The 7,102-nt window shown below is 44.9% G+C and overlaps 2 non-coding genes across 2 annotated transcripts; both read right to left on the reverse strand.

Moving 5' to 3' along the window:
• Window positions 1–3,117: 3,117 nt before the first annotated feature.
• Trnaq-cug (transfer RNA glutamine (anticodon CUG)) lies at window positions 3,118–3,189 on the reverse strand. Its single transcript has one exon. It is a non-coding gene; the product is annotated as a tRNA-Gln (tRNA).
• Window positions 3,190–3,192: 3 nt separating this feature from the next.
• Window positions 3,193–3,264, reverse strand: Trnae-uuc (transfer RNA glutamic acid (anticodon UUC)). The gene has a single exon. It is a non-coding gene; the product is annotated as a tRNA-Glu (tRNA).
• Window positions 3,265–7,102: the final 3,838 nt, after the last annotated feature.

The following is a 7,102-nucleotide window of genomic DNA, read 5'->3' on the forward strand; positions in this document are numbered from 1 at the left end:
AAGACACGAGAGGCGCAAAATGTGGAGAGGCTCACTAAAGGACTTTCATATAAAGGAGACCGGTGTCTTGCAGGAAAGCCAGGAAAATCTGCAGGGCGCGACAGCGTTGCAGGATGTTGGTCCAGGATTCATTGAATTTAATTTATTTCTATCATGCGATGAGCGATGTCGAGTCAAAAAGCAGGAACTACTTGAAGGACGCCTCGTCACCCCTATATAGATTACAATCGTACATCATTAAATACCCAGATAAATGGAAAAGAAATTAAACAGTGGTTCGGTTAGCTATACAACAGCAACAACAACGACGACAACAATAGATAACAAAAATTTACAAAACATCGTATACCAAGGCTAACGGACTACGGGATGGGTTGCTGAACAAAAAGTTGGTTCAAATAACGACAAAGGATTCTCTGACATAGACTGCTTGAGATATTTAAATGATATGATAGACAAATCATTATCAAGACGACGCAGATTATTCAAGTAGCACTGTTGCTACTAGTATTTGACTCCCGTATTTTGTCCTGGAGAACAGTTCAGAAAACTTATCAGCAGGGCCGTTTGCATAAAAGTTGAGTATGAGACTCGTGCTCGTTCTCAATAGCTTTGGCAGCGCTTCCCGCACGAGCAGCGAGTGCATGCTCAATGCAGAACAAAGGCTGTTGACGTTGTTGAAACTAGTACTCAACGTTTATGCGAACGGGCCCAGGGGCACTGAGGGTTCGAGGACTGTTGCCAGTTTGAGCGGAGCGGCAGTGTCCCCTTAAAAAATGTGAGACTGCTATGTGAAATTATTTGTTTAGAGTGCTCTGCAGTTAAAATACTTTTCACTTATGAAACTACGCGGGACGACCACTGTAGCAGGGTGAAAAATAGCCCCATCGACGGTACCTCTCCTTCTCCTCCCCTATTGAAGCTCCCGCCGCCACAATGTAAAATGCCTTTCGGGTGCAGTTTATTCGTGATAAATGTACTCGTGTAATACTCGTGTATAATACATCCTCGTGTTCGTGAAAATGGAATGGTTCTGCAAATTTTTACTGACTCTAAGGAAGTACACTCAAGGACAACAGGAAAGGAACGCTGAAGGACAACAATTGCAGAGCATGGTGAATACAGGTGAGTGCGGATAAGTCAACTTGGACCAGCACCCGCACAGTACCCGCGCGTGTGTGACCGCACCCGCAAGAATTTAATCTGGGCGACCCGCACCCGCAGTGCTGTCTATATACCCGCATACCCGCATTGGGACCCGCAGGGGGAAGTGTTCCTCGTCCACTTTACCGCTGTTTCTATTTTAAAACAATGGAAATTCTGAGTGTTGGCTACGTGTCTCGGACGGCTTCAATCGTATGCCAATAAAACTGCAATTCAACAGAGAGCCATACATGTCTGCATTAATAATCGAACTCGCCCGCCAGCACTTGCCTGCTGCAGTCTGGCACATGGATTTATACGGCCAACGACATAGGGCACTGCTGAGCTCGCGTGTGACAGAGAGGGATCACTTAGTTGGCCATGGAGTGCGGGTAATGCGGGTATACTCGCATTACCCGCGGTTGCATTGCGGGTACACCCGCAGCGATCGCGAATTCCTACCCGCAAATCGTGACGATGTGCGGGTAACTGCGGTTATCCGCGGTTATAACCGCACCCGCCTCAGCTCTAATGGTGATACCCACGAGAGAAAGAAGGATGTCACTGAAAAGGTTAGCCAGGTGTATGACACGAACCCACATCCCACATCTTCTAGATTACTGGACCAGGGCTCTCACCAATTGAGCTAAGCTAACACGCCTATCCCGTGACTTCCATGGGTGCGTAATTTGAAAGGACAAACACATACACTCCCTCACTCGCTAACCTTTCACTCTTACCTGTTTTCTCATTCGCACACACATTTAAATGACGGGACCGCGCAAGCGGCATCTGTTGAACATGAAGGGAACTGATGTTCTGAGGCTGGAACCCATAGAAGGGACAAATACATACAAAGTCTCAGGTGCCTAAGAATTTAGTGAAGAAAGAAGGAAGTCACGGAAAGGTTAGCCAGCTGTAGGACTAACCTGTTCAGTGGCTTCCTTCTTTCTTCATTGATTTCTTAGGCACTTGAGGCTTTGTATGTATTTGTCCCTTCTATGTGTTCCAGCCTCAGAACATCAACTTTCCCTTCATGATGATACCCAGTGGTTTACCCAAAATTTCGTCCTTGGGAGGTGGTGTTGGGCTCTGCAGCGGGGTGTATTTACACCAGGGTTGCGGAATGGGATCACCCATTCCATTCCAATTCCATTCCGAGGAATGGAGATTTGTGATAATTCCATTCCTTTCAATTCCTCGGAATGAAAAGGTATGGCCAATTCCCACTCATGGAATGGCTTGGCAACCCCTTTCCATTTCTTTAATTCCATCAATAAAAGAAAAGGGACTGGTAACCGTGCTGGGTAGCCCAGCAGTGCCATAGAGGAAATTGACATTACCCATCACAGAAAAAGCAAAAAGACAAGGCTATTTCGCACTTGACCGTGTGGCACCCAGACCAACCCATTCCAATTCCATTCCGCCTGCAAAAAAAAATGCCTAATTCCATTCCATTCCTAGGACAGTTTCCGCCATTCCATTCAGATTTCATTCCGGGCTCTGATAAACCTGGAATGATTCCGGAATCATTCCAACCCCGGAGTGGCAACTCCGCAACCCTGATTTACACGCTTTTGACAAAATATTGCGCAATCTCGGAAAATTTTAGGAGGTCTTCTTTAGATTTGGTGATAGTTATAGGGTTGTAGGGGGGTCTGGATAAACCACTGCTTGGAATATTTCTAAGAGAGGTGTAATGTGAAAGGAGCTTTCGCATCGGTTCAGAAACAAGCTCCTGCGTTCTAGTTGACATTAGATTTTACTATACAATGTCGTGCTGCCCACCAGTACACCTTCGGTACACCAGCTTTCTTGTCTTATGTTCGCAGTTTCTGTTTATAAAATATATCCATAGCTGTAACTTAATAAGACTTTCATCTCTAGAAAAAAGCCGTTGCGCAGTATAAACTGCGTGGTACTATTAGGTGGCAACAAAGAGTGCATAAGAGTCATATAACCAAAAGAAAAATCAGGTTCCACCGAGATTTGAACTCGGATCGCTGGATTCAGAGTCCAGAGTGCTAACCATTACACCATGGAACCACTTTCCGATGCCGGGAATCGAACCCGGGCCTTCTGGGTGAAAGCCAGATATCCTAGCTACTAGACCACACCGGAGATGCTCAATCCCAGGACAAGTCAGTCCCAGAACGAACCATCACCACCACCACCAATATTGCTAGACCTCACAGGGATGGGATTGGATTCGATCTTCGAATATGGGTCGGGGGAACCGTATCATTCCATTTTTTATTTATCGCCCGTGTAAGGCCAGTTCATACGAATAGCTTTTGTCTATGATGTTCACATACGCGTTTCGTTCTTTCTCCGTGGTTTTCTTTTCTTTTTTTTTTTCCTTCCTGAATTAGACAGGGGGATACGCTTGCGGAGTGGCCTTGAATGCTTGAAATCTTGAAATTAAGCAAATCAGGAAAAGGCGCTGACGCCAGGATTCGAACCTGGACCTTCTGATTTACGGTCGACAAGCTTAATCAAAGAAATATTTTTTGTGCGCATGTGATATTATTGTGAACGGGGGAAAGGGCTCTGTTTAACGTTCTTCGTCTTTTCTTTGTTACGTATATATAATTATATTTTGTTGCACGATTGATCTTGCATAAGAGCAATGTCTTGTGTTCAGAACTTCAGATGAAAAAGACAAGTATTGAGTTCTCAGTCCTTGCCTCAACACACATCTAATCAATCATTGTCACATACAGTGGTCTTACCAAAATTTCGTCCTTGGGGGGGGGGGGGGGCGGGGCTTGGGCTCCGCAGGGGGTGTAATTACATGCTTTTGACAAAATATTGAGTAATAACACAAAATTTTAAGGGGTAACGTCCAGATTTTGGGAGTGTTAGGGGGTGATAGGGGTGGTCTGGATAAATCACTGATGATACCCTTATCATTTCTAATAGTAAATGTGAGTAGATTAGAGATGCTTGCTACTCCACATCGCTTAGAGGGCAAAATTGAACAACACCTATCAGTTATCACTTATCATACCGTCATGATCGATTGATGGTCCATTGTCTCTTTATCAGTTAGGCCTAAAACTCCTAAATGACCCCACTCTTAAAGCAGATGGTGGTGGTGGTGGTGGTGGTAATGGAACTGCTTCCCGTACTTGGGTACGCTCAAACATGCAACGTCACGACAATCATAGGGGGGATCGTGCGTCCTGGGTCGACTTCACAGGGAACTGTGCAGATATTTGTCATAAAGCGTCCGAAACCCAGACAGCACAGATGGCGCACGGATTCGAACCAGGTTCACCTCCCAGTCTCAGCCTGGAATGGGGGGGGGGGAGGCGTGCCGGACACCGGAGGGGGGCGTGCTGCCTTAAACTTGCTACCACAATCAGTGCACAATGGGGAATATTTGCGGAGTCGGATGCGAAAGGCGTGACAAGGCACAGCGAACGTGGCGCCATCTAGTTAAAAAAAATTGTGAATTGGAGATGCTCCTGGACTGGTACGCCCTCCTTCCCTCCTCTGACGCGTTCCCTCCTCTGATTCGTTGAAAATGGAAGGTACGCACTTTTTTGTGACACTTATGCAATTATGTTAAAGGTCGTACTCCCCGCGCTTCCCACAAATCAGGAGTCATATACCTATACCATTTTGCGCAATGATTTGCTTTCAGCGTGTTAATGTGATGAAGTTTTGCTTCGAGAGTGCCTGGGCTTCGAGTTCCCGTAAAACAACTCCCACACCGTTTGGGGAACCACCTTCAAAGACTACCTTACCTCGGGGACAACACACCCATGGGGGTAGGAAGCACACACAACACTGAACGCTGCAACAATCGAGAGCCAAGAGTTAACCTAAAGCAAAACCTCACAAAACAGTCATTCCCTTCCGTCTCCTTGCAGTCTTCTTTTTTCTTATTTCTTTCTTTTCCTTCTTTAATCTTGTGCAAAGGCCGTATATATAGACGACACGCGGGAAATAATTTAAGACATTCGCGAGAGAAGAGAGAGTGCTGGGATGAAGTCCCCAAATTGCCCTGTCACTCCTCGTTTGAAATGCTCTTCAGATGCTCGGCTGGAGACGAAGCCTAGTTTCGTGCCTTGTGTTTGCTTTCCTTTGTACGTGTGTATTGGGAAGAAAAGAAAGAGGCAGGAGTAAAAGAAGAGATTTCACTCGGCGGATGATTGGGGGAGCAACAGTGTGCCTTTATTAGAGTGGATCTGCGAGGCGGACTTTTTATTTATGTGCGAGAGAGTTCTTATTACATTCCTTTCCGTTTGCTGGGTTTTTGACTGCCGTAACAATGCTCCGCAATAATATAACCAACCTTATTCTGCGCCTGTTCTATTAAGATCGAATTCGCGTTGCAGGCTTGCGTCTTTGGTTTCTGAGCATATTGGAAATTTTGAACGATCTCGTAACCGTTTCCCGAGGGGGTTACGGAAACTTTGCTCCCAACTTCTACTTGGTAACGGTCAATGTGGAAATATAATTAATAATTAAGAGCAGATTTACCTGCAAGTATACACGTAAGATTACACGTAAATATAAATTTTAGCTTAACGAATTTGTGCACCTAAACGCGTATTATGCCAATTACAAAATCACATTTCCTTCGCTTTATCGCATGTCTGTGGCGCAAATTAACGTAGATGGCAAATACATTTCCTATTATTCGAATTGTCCATTCATGATCACCGCCACAATCTTGACTCATGAGCTCTGGTGCTGCATGTCGCCAAAGCCTTAATGGCCTGATGGGTTCAGAATCCGCTTCTACAATCCTGGGGCTGCGGGATTTCTAAATGTGGATCCTGGGATCGGGACTTGGGATCCTGGGTCGTTGACAGTGTCCTCCTTTCATCTGATCATATTATTTGTCATGTATACTGTAAAGTGTAAACGTATTTTTATTCGCGGCGTATTAATTTTCGCGAATCGCGTATTCAGTCATTTGCGAAATTACTCACGTGTATTTGATTTCGCGATTTCAGGGCTGTTTCCTTTCTGTCTTTCTTTCTTTCTTTCCTTCTTTTTTACTTATTATGGGATTATAGAGAGGTTAGCCAAGCTAGGGCTGGCTTGGCGGGATAAATGTCAAGCTGTGTTCGCGAGTACAATTTTTCGCGATTTTTTTTAGCGGTCGCGAAACTCGCGAAAATTAATCATCGCGAATAAAAATATGTTTACAATATTTGAAAGTCCATCACATACGATTGTAATTGGTAGTAGTCACCACCACTCAACGTCCGGTGTTCTCTCCTTAAATCTACCGCCCAGTGCAATTACGATCACTAGAAAATACTCTGAAAGTAACATCTGCACTCTTAAAAATGAACTTCACCACATAGCACGCTCCTAGCCAATCATTATCTCGAATGATATCGTTATCTGCCCTGATTTGTTGAGAACGGGAAGCGTACGCCTTTTTTGTGACATTTATGCTGTTCATAATTGTCACAAAAAAGGCGTACGCCTCCCGTTTTCAACAAATCAGGGCAGATAACGATATCATTCGAGATAATGGTTGGCTAGGAGCGTGCTATGCGGTGAAGTTCATTTTTAGGAGTGTGGGATAATGGCACTACAGATTAGCTTGCTCGTCTTCACTCTCAGACAGAAGAATTCTCGCCGGAGGGAAGACGTCTTGTAATAGGCCATGTCCTAGCAAAATATAAATGAAATCCAAGTGGGCCTTTTCTAATGCCCTAGTCAGACGGCAAACCTAAGTCCTTTAGCGGAACGGCCGTTACTTCACCTGTAGTCCAATCATGATTTCGAATGACCTCGTTCTCCGCCCTGATTTGTTGAAAACAGGAGGCGTACGCCTTTTTTGTGGCAATTATGAACAGCATATTTGTAATAAAAAAGGTGTACGCCTCCCATTTTCAACAAATCAGGGCAGAGAACGATGTCATTTCAAATGATGATTGGACTACAGGTGAAGCAACGGCCTTTCCGCTAAATGACTTAGTTTTGCCGT

The sequence above is a fragment of the Ornithodoros turicata genome, chromosome 5 (genome assembly GCF_037126465.1).
Source record: "Ornithodoros turicata isolate Travis chromosome 5, ASM3712646v1, whole genome shotgun sequence".
NCBI classification, from domain to species: Eukaryota; Metazoa; Arthropoda; class Arachnida; order Ixodida; family Argasidae; genus Ornithodoros; species Ornithodoros turicata.